Source organism: Lontra canadensis, unplaced genomic scaffold, assembly GCF_010015895.1.
Source record: "Lontra canadensis isolate GAN:19392208 unplaced genomic scaffold, GSC_riverotter_1.0 scaffold7, whole genome shotgun sequence".
Lineage (NCBI taxonomy): Eukaryota > Metazoa > Chordata > Mammalia > Carnivora > Mustelidae > Lontra > Lontra canadensis.
Window position 1 is genome coordinate 12,354,211 of NW_022631001.1, and position 17,740 is coordinate 12,371,950.

The following is a 17,740-nucleotide window of genomic DNA, read 5'->3' on the forward strand; positions in this document are numbered from 1 at the left end:
TATCTCATCAACTTTACCAAAATTAGTAGGATTCTTTGAAATACAAGGGATAGAAAATTCGACTCCAAAATGTTTTAAACCAAGAGAGAAAATTTATAGACTCCTATAACTGAACAGTTCAGTTAACAGTCTCTAAATAGGGCTTGAAGCAGTGGCCAAAATATCTACAAAAGTCCAAATTATCCCCATCTCTGCTTCAATTTCATGTTCTTAGCTTTGTTCCAGTACTATCCATCATTACTCTTGACATCCCTAACACACTCCAACAGCCTTAGCCTTTCTTCTTTGTTGGGGTGAAATATCTTATCACCTTTTTTAAGAAAAATAATGAAGTTTCCAGTAATTTTTTTCACATGGTCTATAATTTATTGTCCCTTATTGGACTGGATTCGTTCTCATGGAACTTCTCTCTGATAGGCCTGAGACCTAATTAAGTTCTATCTCAAATCCAATACCTCTTGTCAGAGAGCTGAAACACAGTGATTGGCATTTTCATCTGTTCATGTTTTATACAGAAATATTTTGAGATAGAAAAAGAAGCCAAATTTCCATTTTAGTATGATTTACATTTTAAGGATGAGCTGGTAAAGCTGGGACTCCAACATAGCTGTTCTGGCTTTCAAGACTTGTTGCATTGCCTTCCCTCTGTGCCTAAGGATAAGCTCTCATGGTACCTACAGTTAGCTGTACACAGTTTTGTAAAACTACATGCAGTGCATATGAGCCAACTCTTTCCTATTTTTATCATATAATGCTGTCAAGAAATTGATATGACTCAATAATTATATAGTGGTTTGACAACATGAGACACAAGCAAACAAACCCATATGAAAATAAACCTGATGCTTGTGCAGAATTAGAACTAGGTCCAGAAATAAGAGGAAGAGAGGGTAATATTCCCTAACTCTGGCTACTGAGAGTACAATGAAAAATCTGTTGTGTTTTGGTTATTACTTTTCCAAAACTTACTCAGGTAGTCATGGGAACAGAGCAGTTTTCTAAAAATCCAGAGTTTGCAGCAGACTTAAAGGAAACCACCAACTAATACTCTGGGAAATTTAATAAAGACCCCAAAGTTTTTCATTTGGCAGACATTATTGAAATGAATAGAGCTCCAAATCCCACCCTGAGTAGTTATACCCATATGCAATTTCTTTTATAATTCCCTGTGAACTAAAATAAGAGTACAAATTCAGATGATAACCCTCCTAATATCCCTACCATGACTGTTCCTTGCAACTTAACCTCCCTTGGGACATCCCCACATCTTCCCTCACCTTAAAAATCCAAAGAGCAGAAACATGCATATGAAAAATGGTGAGCTAAAAATGGAGTGATCTTTGAAAAACACCTCTCCTATGCATCAGCCTTCTGCCTAGCAAATCTTCTATGACCCCCTATTGTCCACACACCACATGATTCAAACGCTGATCCTTCTATACAACTCCTTTTAAACTCTATCACGTACTTACCTGTTGTCATCTCTTGACCATCCATGTTTAATTACCCCTCGCTCGTGCCTCTTGGATCATTCACTGTTCCTTTAGCACATCCGTACCTCTATGGCTCTCTTTGATTATGCTATGCACTCTGACTTCATGTCCATGATCTTTTCCTCCTCTTTCACCATTCTTTTCAACTTTACATTATTTCACTTGTTAGCTATCCCTTCTTCTCTCTCAAGAATAAGTTCCTCTGAGAATTTCCCAACTCTTCCATCATGCTCCCACTGAAGCTCTACATTACTCCGTTTTTAGCACATTTTCTATATTATGTGACCTAATTACCCAAATATTTATAATCACAAACACAGAGCAGGCATGGGATAAAGAGAAGAGAAAATCCCCACCAGTGAGTAGCATACTTTCCATCTGGGAGATAAAAATATAACCGGAAAATTTCCATATTCTATGGCTAAATGCTGACAAAGCATTATGCATGTTATGTTATCATAACACAAAATGTGAGCAATGTAACTCAGGAGGACTTCTAGAGATGACAACACCTTGGCAGAGCTTTGTAGGATGAGTATCTTAAATATCTGTTTAAACGAATGTATCCCCTATTTGAGCAAAATCCTTTCTTGAAATCCTATTCTTATTTTCATAACATTGAATGATGCCCAGCCAAGTCTAAAACAAGATATCAATAAATGTTTATGTGTTAAACAAATGATTAAAGTAATGAAAGGATAGATTTCTTATTAGGTACATTGCCTCTTGGATCCTGGTAGGTCAGATGGATCATTTCTTATTTTCTCTGATCAGCTCACAACACTGACAAGTGAAGATATAATCGATCAAAAAAAGAAAAGAATTTAGCCAAATTAGAGCGGTGTTGTACAGTGTAGTATCACCTTATCTCCTACACATTTACCCTGGAGGAGTAATCTATGTGCCACCTTGCACTGGGATAAAGGGAATTTGACAATATTACACAGATTGGAAGTTTTAAGGCAGAATAATGTTATTTTTTTAAAAAAAGACTTCAAATTTGGCCCTAATATTTTTTCCTGTGTGATTATATTTCACCTCTGAAGCACAATCCCTTCACTTGTAAAATAGGAACAATAATATCTTCCTCCAGGTTTACCTTGGGATCAAATGAAACAGTGCTTTTGAAAGCATTTATCTCAATGGTTAGCACACTATAGGTACTTCTAAATAAGTATTTGTTAGCACTTTAGCCAATGTTTATTCTTTATAATTTTGAGCAATCCTTGACTCATACTTGATATTGGAATAAGACATATAGAAGTTTGCATGCAACCCATAATCACTCTCTACTGATACTGCAGACAAAGGCTTTAAAAGAGGATGGTGTGCTGTAATCCCATTAATCAGGTCTGCCGGGAACAGTGGTCCGGGTTTCACACAGAACACCAACCTGGGAAGAGCCAGAATGGAGCTGGCACTCTGATCATCACATAGCTGGCCTGCTTCCAACCAGAGAGAGCACTTTGTAGCAAGGTTTCCAGTGGGCTAGCTCAGTCTTGCCTTTTATTTTCACCAAGAGCACAAACATGGACTGTGACAAAATAAGATTGCACATCTCCTGCCTGATTTGAGGCAAATTCTATGAGCAAGACACTCTATTTTTTCAAACAGAAAGCAAATACAGTTTTTGGACGAAGACCTCACAGTATCTTGAAATCATTACATATTCTAATCTCTTACAGAATTCTGTATGATTAATTCATTCGGGATGAGATTTTAGTTCCTAGAGTAAATTAAGTACACTAGGTAACAGTTATAAAGCTACAGGAGAATGTGGAAAATTGTTAATTACTTGGTCATTTCCAGGTGGTCTTCAGACCTGTAAAGAATAATTTGACCAACAGTAGCCTAGAATAGCAGAAAATGCCAGAATTTTCCTTAGTGGCTAAGGAAAGAGTTTAGAGATATTTATTCATAGACAATTTGGGGGTCCACCAGTACAGTCATTTGCTTTCGCATCTTAAGTGAGCCCTACTCACTTCTTCCTATCAGTCATCTGAGACCAGCCCCCATCAAAATCCACTGGGATGGGGTGGGAAGAATCCTCAACTTGGCATTTAAAGATAGGAAAAAATAAGAAATGTCTCATGTTTTAGAGTCTCCCATAAGTAAAATGGTATGTAATCATCAAAACAACCCTTCTGCAGGTATTTTATCTCCATTTACAGATAATAAGCTAGAGCTCAGAAATGGCCCCATAACTGCCAAGAGGCCAAGCTGCAGTCAGAACTGCATTTTATAAAGTCAAGTTCTGTGTTCTTTCCACTTTATCATAGCTTCTGCTGATAGTTCTGACCTGGAGTGTATCCTCAAGGTTTGCTTCAGCTATGCCAGCATCACAAGAGGATTTAAGAAGCCCTGAGGCTATAAAAACCTCTCTTGAGCCCAAAGACATGTTCAGATGAGAGGTGGGGTATGAGCCAACTGACCAGCATTGTTCATTAGCACAAACCCCTTTCCCTTACCTTATCACAGTGGTCCACGTGGAACAGCTGCCAAATTCTGCCAAACCCAGTACAGCTCATTTTCCCCAAGCACAGGCAAGCTTCCTCCCTGTAATTCTGTCCCCTTAATGCCTTGCAGCTGGAGAAGAATGAGAAATCCTCTCTCAGCAGAGAGAACAAAGTAAGGCAGCTGGATTGGCCAGGAAAGGGGGGAACTTGGGAAGCTCTCGGGTGAGTGACCATCTCCCTCCCCTGGAATTGTCACCCCTGGTCCTGTTTATTTGATTGGTCACATGGGACAGAGAACATAATGTGATCCCACCTAGATAACTGCAAGGGCTCCATTTCCAGCCGTTTCAGGTCAACACTCATCACCCTTATCTGCCCCAACACCTTGCATGTGCCTGGTGCTTGTGGCTTCTCTGGAATGACCAATTAATTACACTTTCATCAATTCAGTATCAACATCTCTCATTTTAAAGGAAAAGAAAAATGTTGGAACGGGGCCTCTTCCAAAGCTTTATGAAATCCTAGTGGAAGAAGAACCACCAACAGAGAAAAAGGTACATTCATTCATTCATCACTAACTCACTGGTGTGTTAAGATTTAGAGGTGAATAAGGGCATAGGTCTTGGAATCACACACATGGGCTTCTAATCCTGGCCCCTCCACCTAATAGTGGTTGGGTAAGTTGTTTGATATCACTATGTAAAATAGAGCTCTTACGAATGCATCAGTCATGCTTATTGCATTGTGGAAATCAAAAGGGAAAAAGTGTATGAAGCTTCCAGTACGGCACCTCTCAGAGAACAGGTGACTGGCGACTGCTCGCTCTTGGACGTGCTGCTGTGGTCTGGCACAGACTGGGATGTCAGGAGCCAGACTCATCTCTGACTTGAGGGTTGATGAATAATTAGAGAGTAGAAGTGAACTTATAATACCGGAAGTGTTGAGCAACAGATAGAGAGCGGGTCCAAAATAGGAAGCACACGATTTAGGCGTTCCTCCTCTTACTCGTCCTGTATAGCAGCACATTCACTCCCTAATAAATAGCTTCTTCATATCCCCAGGGTACCGAGCCTCTTGGAGGTAGGAGGTATGTCTTTTCAAGTTCTTTTTCTGAATACCCATGAATGAATACACACAGCTTGCATGGAAGTTTCTCAGAATATATTGGACAAAAGAATAAATAGTAGGAGGCGACGTGCAAAACATGTTCTGGTTACAATAAAGAGACCACTCAGGTTTGAGTAGGTTTATATAAAGAGGAAATAGGAAGACCCCACTGTGGGAGGCCTGGTGTGCTAGAATAAGAAATTTGAGCTTCATCATGTACAGCTATTACAAGTTTTGGAAGACAGAAGAAAAAACAAAAGACATGTTTAAATTTTAGTTTGAATATGGTACTCAAGGTGGAATGGAAGAATATGGAGAAGACAAACCAGTTGATGCATTAAGGTGACAGCCCAGAAATTAGGTGCTAAGGGTCTTGTTGCTTTAGTAACTGGGATAGAAATGGAAGTGAGGGGTTTTTTTTTTTAATTTTAAAATGCCCCCCTCCCCCCCGAGAGGGACGTGTGACAGGATGTGGTGACTACCTGGATATGGTAGAAAGGAAGGGGGGATGGGGTCATCTTTGAGCCTGATCATGACAGTATTTGTGGCAAACACAGTGGGTCTTGAACGCCTCTCCCTTAGAAAGGAGATTTCCAAACTAAAGGCTGCCCTTGATTTCAATATTTTTCACCTGTTCTTGTCCTCCTTTCAAATAAGAACTGGGATTAGAAACCCATGGAAGCCAGTGACAAGGAGCTCATTCCTAACAAATAGCCAAAGCCAGGCTGTTGAGAAAAGGTCACCATTTCTCACTTTGACAGCAACCATCTTTCCATTTACCTTCTCGTCCATCCATTCACTTGTCCATCCATCCGTCCTTCCAGCCCAGAACCTGAGTACCTACCAAGGCCGAGCATTTTCCTGCTTTCTAAATATTCCATAATGACAGGCAGTTTGCTGCTCTCTAGGAGTCACAGTACTGCAATAGCAACTGTACAAAGTACAGAATGATCTCAAATGCTTTTATTACATTGATTGGTTCTGTTTCTTCATGGGGACAGCAGTAAATTGCTCTTTTAAATTTAGCTTTGAGACACTATAATTTCAGCTCTAAGTGCAGAAATTGAACTGCTTTTAAGGATAGCAAAATGATGGCAGTATCCTGGTGCTAAAATACAATGACCAGCTAAAATACAATGAACCATTACGTTGCACGATGGGAGCTACGTATCCACGCTGAGAGGGGCAACAGGCTTTGTGAGCGCTGTATGTCAGCACACTCCCTGAGTGTCCCCTTTTCTCTCTCAAGCAGGGATGATAATGCGTGTCCACTGTCTCACTGCCAGGGTTGATGAAAGGATCACGTGTTATAAGGTCTGGGAATGTGCCTTGTGAAATGTACTAATGTAAGGGAATATTATTTTGTCCTTACAGCTTTTAGGGGGGGTGGAGAGGACTATTTGTCAAAAATGTTCCCTGAGTCTCTCTTAGAACTTTGCATTCTATTGGAAAAGGCAACAGTGTTTATCCAGAAAATAGTTCCATTGACAGGTTAATTTTGTTGCTATCTAACTAAGTGACCCTGAGCTGAATGTTTAACCTTGCAGTTTCTTTATCCTTAAAAGAGAGATGATCATAATACATGTTCAGAAATACTCCAGAATCTCTCACAGCTCCCCACCCACTCCCTAAATCCATCAGCCTGAAAAATACCAAGTCTCAGCAGCAGCACAGAGCCTCGTTTCCACTTCAAGCTCCCGGGGGCTCCACACTGACCTGGGATCCTACACCTTCTGCACACATCTCAGGAGACATCGGCCACATTTCTAAATGGTGCCTGTCATAGACTCTCTCCTGCTTCATCTCCCCCCAAACTCTAGGCCCCTTGTAAAGCTGTCCCACTTGAACTTGTGGCTCTAGCGACCGGCCTGGTGCCTACGCAAAGCAGATGTTTAATGGGTGTTTGCTGCAGCAGATGAGTAAAAGATGTGGAGGACAATGCTTTGCAGACTGGAGGAGAGTTAGCAATTAGTGATAATTCTGAATCTCATTTGTTAAATGTTACAATGTATGAGTGAATTTGTGGCCAAACAAAAGTGAGTATAATAGCTCCACCCAGGAATGACCGGAATTGTCCAATCTCCATAACGCAGGGTTTCTCAGCCTGGGAGATTTTGCTTGTCACTTTTTGTTGACAAAACTGGAGGGGAATGCTACTAGTGTCTAGTGAAGAGGGGCCAGGGTTGGTGCAGCTAAACACACTACAAGTCACAGGACAGACCCATGATACAGAACTATTTGGCCCAAAATGTTAGTTGCCAACATTGAGGAATACTACCCTAAGACCCTTGCCTCAATTAGAGGATAGGCTGTCTTTTTTAAAAATTAATACATTCAGTTAGCTATTGTATAGTACATTAGTTTTGATGTAGTGTTCAATGAATCATTAGCTGCACATAACACCCAGTGCTCATCCTTAATACCTGTCACAGGGCTCTCCCATCTCCTACCCCCCTCCCCTCTGAAACCCTCAGTTTGTTTCCCGGGTTCCATAGTCTCTCAGGGTTTGTCTCCCTCTCTGATTTCTCCCCCTTTGGATTTCACTCCCTTCCCCATAGTCCTCTGTGCTATTGCTTATGTTCCACTTATGAGTGAAACCATATGATAAGTGTCTTTCTCTGCCTGACTTACTTCACTGAGCATAATCCTCTCCAGTCCCATCCATGCTGATGCAAAACTTGGCTGTTCATCCTTTCTGATGGCTGAGTAATATCCCATTGCATATATGGACCACATCTTCTTTATCCATTCGTCTGTTGAAGGGCATCTTGGCTCTTTCCACAGTTTGGCTATTGTGGACACTGCTGCTATGAACATTGGGGTACATGTGCTCCTTCTTTTCACTACATCTGTATCTTTGGGGTAAATACCTAGTAGTACAATTGCTGGGTCATAGGGTAGGCTGTATTTTAGATTGTGCTGGAGATTTAATATTTCATCAATCACTCTGGCACTCATCATTCTTAGATTTCACAAAAGGGACTATGTGATTGTTCCACAGACAACAACTTTTACAAAACACGCTGAGGTTTGCTCAAGACAACACTAACGAGAACTGTAGGCTTTCAGGGGTTTTGCATCCTACAGCAGACTGCCCTAGTTAGTCTTTGACTAGGGCTGCAAACTCTGTCAAGAAATCTAAAGAAGAAGCTAGACTTAACTTCCTCTATGAGGAAATGTTCTTTCTAAAATACATTAACTGTTACAATGCTATCTTCTCAAGGACTATGATAGTATATCCATGGGAACAATCCTGGTTTCCAAGGGGGAGGCGGGATATAGATATAGAGATAGAGATAGATAGTAATATTAGATACTTGAATAGTTGGTCTGTTTTTAGTTTTTTTTCAAAGTCACTTTTGTTTTCCTCTTAAGGTGAAAACGCTTCCTCTGACTTACCTAATGTCACGTCCCACCTCACTCCCCATTTCTGCTTCACAGCCACAGAGATCTTATCTTGATTTCCTTGAACATCTTACATTCGGGCTCACCCCTCTGTCAGGTGCTCCCATGGGTTGCCTGGTTAATTCCTACATCTGTCAGAGCTCAGCTCAAATATCGTCTCCTACAGATTGCTTGCTGTGGCCCCAGGCTAGACCCTCATCTTGGGCCCCAGCCATTCTCCCTCATCCTTATCATAGCTGGAATTAAATCAGTTCTCTATGTCCACTCTGTACCAGGAACTACTTCTGTCTCTGCAGGTAAACATTACATGTCGCTGGGATGCAATCAAAATTTGTTTACTTAAAAAAAAAAAAAAAAACTTTAGAGGTGTAGTCCCCATTTCAGAATTCAAACAATCTTAGGAAAAGAATACACAGAGATAATGTGAGTAAAAAAAGTGAGGTTGAGTTGAGAACTAGGACTATAACTTGTCTCTTTCTACATCTAGTTATACCAGGGGATAAAGTCCTTTCTACAATTAGGGGGAAAAAAGTTAACTGCTAAAAATATTAAGAAATGTATGGAAAGCTTTGTGAAAATGCTAAAAAAAAATCTATTGAGAGATCCAAAACATTTTGTAAATGAAGAAACTAAATAGTTCAAAAGTGTCAGTTCCCCCTAAATCAATTTATAGATCATTGTAATCCTGTTCAAAATCCCAGGAATATTTTTTACTTATTATAATGATTCAGATAATCACCTGGACTACTTACAGCCTAAAATAGCTAAAAGAGTTTTGAAAACAATGCAAACAGAACTGACCAGTAAATAATAAAACTTGCATTGATTTTTTCAACATGGCACTATAATAGAAATCAAAGGACAGAGCAATAGATTATAACAAATAATGAAAAACAGACCCAAGTGTATATTAAAACTTGGTAAGTGATAAGGAAATCACACAAACCAGTGAGAAAGGGTTGATTAAATGACAAAAGGCAACATTGAACATTTTGGGGGGGAAATCAAGTTACCTTACCTCTTACCATATACCAAAATAAATTCTCGTGAGCTAAACATAAAAAATGAGTAAATTAATAATGAAATAAAACAGAATATAAATGAATTCTTTATCACTTTTCTATGGATGTACATTTTCTGAGCTATGGGAGAAATCACAAAGGAATACATTAGGATATTTTTTACAAGATTTTGACTAACTTATTAAATACTTAGTATGTTCTAGACTTCATTCTCTGTGTTTTATTTACATATTGTTTCCTGAAAATTCATCACCCACCACAAGTTAGGTGCAATTAACATGCCCATTTTATAGAGGAGAAAGGTAAGGCAGAGAGCTGTTGAAGTATTTTGACCAAGGTAACACAGCATGGAGATGGCAGAGCCAGGATTCAAACCTAGGGATGCAAATACTAGAAACTGTGTTCATTACTGTGCTCTCCGGGATGCTATAAACTATAGATCTAAAGTAAAAATCATTAAAAAACCCATAAAGTAAAAAAACCTTAAACCTCCCATTAAGTAAAAGGCAAATAACAAATTAGGAGAAATATTTTCAACAGATAAGACCATAAATATATGTCTTTTACTTTAGTCCCTTCTTCTTACCCCATCCTCTTTACGTCAGTCATCATTGTATAAAGGACACTTACTCATGTGTGGGGAATATAAAAAGTTTTCATGAAATAATAAAGACAACACTCAAACAGGAAATAATGGGCAATCACATGATCTGAAACTTCAGACAGGCTTAGAAATGGCTTTTAAACAAAATGTATTTAACCTAACTAGTAACCAACTAATAGCTAAAAAAACTATCAACATGTTAGTGCCTGTCAAATCAGAAAATATTTGCTGATAAATTAGTACAAGTTTTCTAGAAGCAATCAGCTTATAAATCTCAAGAATATATTAAAATGTCCAATTTTTAAAAATTTAAGGTATTTCTAAATTCTCTTAGCCACTGATTTTACAGAAATTTCTGAGATATAACAAGTTTCAGAATAGTAAATTCCTGAAAACAGCAACAATGGAAGCAAATTGCTCTGAATACGCTAAGTGTACAATTATGACTGGATAGGTGAGTCATGTGATTCCTACAGCATATGTTTCTGAACAACCTTATCATCATGAAATATTTAATAATGTTGGAAAATGTCCCCAATAGAAAATCAATTAAAATGCAGCAGTATTAAAAAAGAATGCAACAGTATTCATCCTACAGAGAACTGGTAGCTATTTTAAGGAAGACTAATAACAGCCAAAATGAACCTTAAGTTGCTGCCTCTTTCAAGTTGTGCCTAAAACCCTCATGACAAGAGAGCTTGGATGGCTGACAGAGCTAGGGTTGGTATCCCTTAGAGCTTTTCCATATCAGCTCAGCTAATCTACTAGAATCCTGGTTAAGTGTGGGAAGCACTGGGGGAACCAGAAGGGGAATGGAAAAGGGAAGTGCTCCATCCCACCTAGGGACTAGACTGTCCATTCCCATTGCCACTGAAGATATCACTTAGACTGTCATGGAAAGACCTTGATGCTTTTCCTCCACCTTCTCCCCCATCTCTTCTCCTCTTCTCCCTCCATCTTGGACTGAGTTCTTAGACAAAGAGATCCTAGTCTTGGATCTCTTTGCAAACAGCTTCCTGAGCATTGCCCTAAAATGGAAAGTAAAAGAGTGCTCAAAATTTCTAACAGGGCCTTGTTGCTAGGCAACCATTTCCTTTGTCTCTAAGTATATGGAATATGACATTGTTTGGAATGTGTTTTCAGGCCCCACCTTCATACAAAAGAGCAAGGTTGGGGGCTAGGAAGGAGGTGAGGGAAGAGATGGTAATATAAAAACCTTTAGGCTGAACAATATAAACGTACAATATGAGGGGAAGAAAACCCTAAAGAACCCACCATGGACATTTCAACTCACCACCACCACATGGTGTCTGAAGCTTCAAAATGGAACATTTTGTATATGGGCACATTTTCTTTGGTGAAAAAAAGCATATGGTTATAAGCATATTCTTACCTTCATTATGATCTACATATTTCCTCTCTATAGGAAAATTTAAATGCATTTTTGATATCTTTCTATAGTCACATAATAAGAAAGCAGATAAAGAAATGCTGTAATTGGACTTGTTCACAAGTTACCAAGGCTTGAATTCCTTAAGTTGTCTATATTTACAGCACAGGTGGGTCTTCATTACCTACCTGCCTTTGTGATCTCGTTGGCCTAAAGATTGCCTATAAATAGGAACAGACAGTGGTATCGATTGACCAGAATGAGTTCACAACTCACTTTCAACCCCATTCTCAAAAGTATCTTTTTTTTTTTCAGGTTTTCCTTTCTTTTACTAAATGTCTTAATACATTTGATTTCCAGAGACGGTTGGATGCCAAAAGTATCATTTTTTCTTGATTGAGGGCAAGGATTCTGATTGGGCAGCTTTTACGAAGAAATGGATTGTAGCAGGATATGAACAAGCATACACCGACTTCTTGCTCTGCTTGGGAGCTGGCCTGCCGTATTTAAAACTACTGTTGCTATCAGGGTCACACACAATTCAGGACTTGGACATAGGGAGAATGGGGTGAAAAGGGCCATTCATCTTGCTATGCTTCTAGGGTCTGGCCATCTGCAGCCTGGAAAAGAGAACTTCTCTTCCTGGTCCAGTTTACTCACCAGGGATTGCATTGGGTTTAGGGATCAAGGACTTGGTCAGCCCTGAAGTTTTGCTTCGTCAGTCAATAGGACGTTTTTTTCTATGCATACATTTCCCTTTAGGACCCTGTAGGCAGGGATGGCTGATTGAGGTCAGGGGTTAGGAATTCTCTGGCCAAAAGCATATCAACCTCATTATGGTTCACAACATTGTCACTGGTGGAGAAATGGACTTGATGGGAATCCAAAGACTTAGCTTTCAGCCCTGACTTTAACATAAATAAGTAGTCGTATTTTGGATGTTTCTTTATACTCTTGGTGTCACATTTTCTATTATTTAAGGAATCCTACTTATAGAAACAGGTATAAAGCATACATTAGGAGTTTCAAAAATAATACAATATACAACGATTACCCAATACTCTGATTCAGAAACAGAATATTCTGAACATGTGAAAAAATGTCCCTGTGGCCCTCTATACACTTGGCCCTTAGCATCTCCCTACTTTCCTTTTCCCTCAAGACCTAATCATTATCCTGACTTTTGTTTTAGACATCCTGCCACATTTTTGGTGATTTTATTTTTGAATGATTTCAAACTTAAAGAAAATGGCAAGAATACTACAAGGAAATCTTGGATACATTTAACCCAGGTTCAACATTTGTTCACATTTCGTTCATTTGATTTATCATTTTGTGTATGGATGAACCATCTGACAAGAGGTTGGACACATTTTCCTCATTGATTTCTCAATGTGCCTATTTCCTAAGGACAAGATCAGTGTGTGTTCCTTAAGCACAAAGACACTCTCTCATATCATCAGATACAGTTACCCAAAACTAAGAGATTTAATATTGCCATAATATGTTTTCTAATCCATTTTTAAATCTTATCAATTGCCCCAATAGTAGTATGTAAGTCTTGGTCCCCCTAGTCCAGGATCCAACCCAGAATCACCCATTTCATTTATGTGTCACATTTCTTGGGTAATCATCTTTACTCTGGAATCATTTCTCAGTCCTTTTTCACCTTTCTTGACCTTGAGAGTTCTCAAGAGAGTGAACGATTATTTGGTAGAATACTCTCAATTTGGATTTATCATATGTTTTCATGGTTACATTTAAGTTAGGCATTTTTGTCAAGATAGCAGAAGAGTGACATTATATCCCCCACAGGATTTGCATAATGACAGTTGGTCCTGATGTTGGTCATGTTAACATTATCACTTGATTTAGGCAATGCCTACCAGGCTTATCCAATATAAATATGCCATTTTCAATTGCTAATGGGTATTTTGTGGGGAAATAACTTGAGACCATGTAAATATCTTATTACCCATCAAACACTAACCTTCTACTTTTATGTCTCTTTTTGTTGAAATTCTGCTAACAGACAGTTTTTCCTTTTCTCCCATTTATTTATTCACATTTTATACTGGTATAACTCATAGGTTTATATTTCATTCAATGGTTAAAAATACATTTTTAATATTATGATTATTTATTTTGGGACATAAATTGCCACAGATTTGGCCAATGAAGTTGCTATAACTTGTCTCTGATGTCCCTTTATAATGTTCTCATCATTCTTTGAATAATTCCATATTTTCTGACAAAATAACATGTTTCAAGGTCAATTCATAATTTCCCTGCCTCAGTCCTGGATCTATCCATTTCCCTAAAGAATCTTGGCTCCTTTTAATAGAAAATGATATTTAGAAATCAAGATCTGGGCTGATGAGTAATGATGTACTATACTGTGAATAATGACGTTGTACTCATTGCAACTGATAGACCATGCCTTTAGACCATCTCAATAAAATATCTAGGGAATATACATATATTTAAACACACACACAAGAATACTCTCAGTACATAATAGCGAGAACCCTGGCTTCCATTTTCTCAACACAATTACTCATTGGCTAAAGCTTGGAAAACACAAAAAGTCATTTCAGCGTTGGTATCCCATACCACAGCACCACGCAAACCTAGTAACTACAGTTCAATATGATTTACATTATTTACTTAGATAAAATTTATGTTCAGTGAACAAAAATCTTAGATACAAAGTTTCATGAGTTTTGACAAATGCATACATATGATTCGCACTTCTGTTCATAATAGTACATAGAATATTTCCATAACTTCAAAAAATTTCTTCATGTCATTTCCCAAACACTCCTACCTTTTCAGAGTGTTCTGAACATTTTCAACTCTACATTAATTGTACCTATTCTAGAACTTTAAATAATTGGAAGATAATTTTCTGTGGTATCTCCCAATCCTTGAACATGGTGTATCTTGTTTTTATTTAGGTCTACTTAACTTCTCTTTGCAATGTTTAGTACTTTACAGTGAATGGATATGTATCAAACATTTTGTTAAATTTATATCCAAGTATTTTACGTAAGTTCCTCGTTTAAGCTACTATGAATATTTTTATTTTGTTTTCTAAAAGTTTGCTGCTAGTCTATAAAACCACAGTTTTTGCACACTGACCTTGTATTCTGCAACTCATTAGTTCTGTTACTTCCTTTGCAGTTTCCTTAGCTCTTTCTGTAGAGACAATCATGTTTCCTGCAATAAGGATACTTGCACTTCTTTTTTTCCAAACTTAGTGCTTTTTATTAGCTTTTCATGCTGCATCATATTGTTAGAACTCCCAGTAGCATGAAGGATTAAAGTGTGAGAACAGAAACTACCTTCAACTGAAACAAAAAAATATGATAGTGGCTGTAGACCTTTCATAAATAACTTTTGTCAAATTTAAGGTAGTTCTCTTTTTAGTGTACTGAGAGATTTTTTTTTTATTAATCAGTATAGACAGTTGTACTTATTATTTGTGTGTGTGTGTGTGTGACTGTGGGAATTGGAAATAAGAAAGAAGAGGAAAAGAGAAAAGGGTAAAATCATTCTTACCACTCAGCTTGGAACTTCCGTCATACTTCCATCTCTCAATTGATTCCTCTCTTACCTGAACTCAGATTGCCTTAGGAGTCCAAGCTTAATTGTTCTCTATTAGGTGTCTGTTGATTTTGTCTTTACTGTCAAAGTAGAAAGAACCTTGAGGGCAGAAATACAAAGTTTTACTTCCTTGTACCCTCTCCTGCCCTTGTATTTAGCTGGACTCATAGGGATTGCCTGATCAGGTTCAGTATTGATTTTTGTGAGTAATAAAATGCTAAAATTGTTGACTGTTTTGGAGTTCTGCGTCTGAGATCTCATCTGCATCCACGATCTCAAAACCAGAGGTGTATGACTTGTAAGTGAAAATGGAACTCATTGAAAACAGAGCCAGAAACAGAAGTTGGGTCCTCTGATCCTTTATCCACACCCCATCTCAGGGCACCAAGCTGGCTGATCTCCCTGGTTCCTCTCGGGATTATCTCTGATGCAGGTAGCCTTAAAATTGGGTCAGGTCAGGGTGTGCAGATATTAACCCACCAGTGGCCTCTTATCCACCACCATGGTATCAGCCCACCAACAAGCTTGGTGCTGAAAATGCCCAGTGGCCAAGCAGTGTCTTTTCAGACATTCTGGAACTTGACACAAATTAGGTACTAGTTAGGTACCTGTGATTTTATGTTGTACCTGATTCCTGGGCTCTGTTGTAGATCTCCTCTGGTGTGGGTAACTCTTTCTGGAGAAGTGTCCTCCAAAGATTCAAGTGGGCTGCATTTAGGGTCACCATATTAGTTTCAGCTGCTGTACATGCTGCATCTCTGTTGCATTACTTGGTAGGGAGAATGGTCTGTACCATGTTCACATTAGACAGATGTCAGCTTCAGTGAGCAATCCTTAAGACCCCACCACAGGAAAACAGAGATCAGTGGAGGGCACTTGACTTCATTTACCATGATACTGAAGCTGGGTCTCTCCTTAGTTTTCCAATTTTATTTCCTGCCACTCTCTCCTTTGCAGGGTATGGTCCAGCAACTCCAAAATATTTGTCATTCCCTCACACAATACTTAGTTATTTCTCCCTCCATAGGCTCATGCTGTCTCTACTGAGAATGTCAGTAACTCCTCTCCTCCCCTCCCCATCCTTCTCTCACATACAGCTTTTTGCCCGGCATCTAGCCATTTCCCAGGTATCTATTAAGCACTACCTGTGTGTCAGGTACTATGCGAGGTGCTGGAGATCTAGAGGGGAGTATTGTAAAGCTCCTGCCCTTCCAGAGCTCCCAGGGTGACATGGGGCTGACAGTAAATGAGCGTGGACACTGAAGAAACTAGTAGCTGATGGGGGTGGTGTGGCACAGGGCCCTGTGAGGACACAAAGAAGCATCACCTATCCTGGCCTTACTGGTCACTGAAGTCTTCCTGGTGGAGGTTATATAAGCTGAGACGGAAAGGATCTGGGTCTTAAGAGTTAGCCAGGCTAAAAGGAAGAAATATGAGAGCCAAGGCTGTAGAGTTTAGACTCTCAGCTTCAAGACAGGGCCCAGCTGTTGTATCTTCCAGAAGACTTCACTGACCTGTCCCCAGAATGTCTGTTGTCTGCTGAATTTTCGTCACTTCTTGTGCTGATTCCAGTTATGACACTTGTCATTCTCTGCCATTGTCACTCATGGGTCTCTTCTCCAGTAAGCTGGGAGCTCCTTAAGAGTAAGACCTGAGTTTTATCCAGCTCTGCTTACAGTATCTCGTGCTAAAACTGGTGCTCTAGGATCTTTAATAAATGTTGGGGGGTGTGAATGAATGAGTAAATGGACCAACCAGTACCTCCAGGGATCTTCCAAAGAGGATACACCAGCTGTGTAGCCCACTACACTGCTCTCGGCTCCAGTCCCCCTGCGCAAAACCCGTGACTCCAGGCCAAACCAGTCTAGGCCCTCATGGGCTATGTCCTGGTAGGAAAAGCAGAGTGATGAGTTTGTCCTCCCTTAGTGTCATCATTTGTGACTTTTAGAACTACAGGGACCACTCTTCTTTTCTAGTTTCAGGAAAAGATTGTGAAAGATTTACATTCTCAGAATTGTATTCTTCTGTCTAAAACAGTTTCTGTTTCTCCATTGTCACATAGTTTTCACTCTTTTTAAGACTTGTAATGAGACCTACTGTACATCACCAACTATCGCAAATAAAAATGAAATGACAATCCACCTTTGATTCAGCTGCCTTCTCCTACAGCCATGTTGAGAGTCATTTTACCTACACATTGTGGGGGACAGACACCCCAAGCTTCATGTCCCTTCTGATTGGTATTGGGGAAGTAATCTTTAAAAATCTCCTGCCTGGAACCTGAGGCTGGCGGTGGGTATTAAAGAGGGCATGTATTGCACGGAGCACTGGGTGAGGTCCATAAACAATGAATTTTGGAATACAAAAAAAAAATAAAATTAAGTTAAATTAAATTTTTTTAAAAAAAGAACCTTGGAAAAAAAATTTCCTGCTAACCAGAAAGAAATATCTCTACAAAATATAGAAAAGAATGAAACAGTTTTCTTGGTGATTAAGCGTGAAACCAGACTGCAATGCAGATCACAGGCAATTGCTAAAGTGATTGCAAGGACCGAAAGAAACCTTGCCCTTTAGAACAGCTGGGCAGGTACATTCCATTACACAATGTTAATTATCTTTCTCCAAAGGAAAATAAACTTTAACTATATGACAAGCGG

At 39.1% G+C, this 17,740-nt stretch overlaps 1 long non-coding RNA gene across 2 annotated transcripts in view; it reads right to left on the minus strand.

The window, feature by feature from the left end:
• The window catches only part of LOC116865298, a 30,637-nt gene extending 15,478 nt beyond the window's left edge, over positions 1 to 15,159 (minus strand). The window contains exon 1 of one of the 2 annotated variants that reach the window (XR_004382170.1): positions 15,094 to 15,159. This is a non-coding gene — a long non-coding RNA (uncharacterized LOC116865298). Of the gene's footprint in view, positions 1 to 11,480; positions 11,564 to 15,093 lie in introns of those variants that run through there. The other variant, XR_004382169.1, reaches the window with a different exon arrangement.
• Positions 15,160 to 17,740: the final 2,581 nt, after the last annotated feature.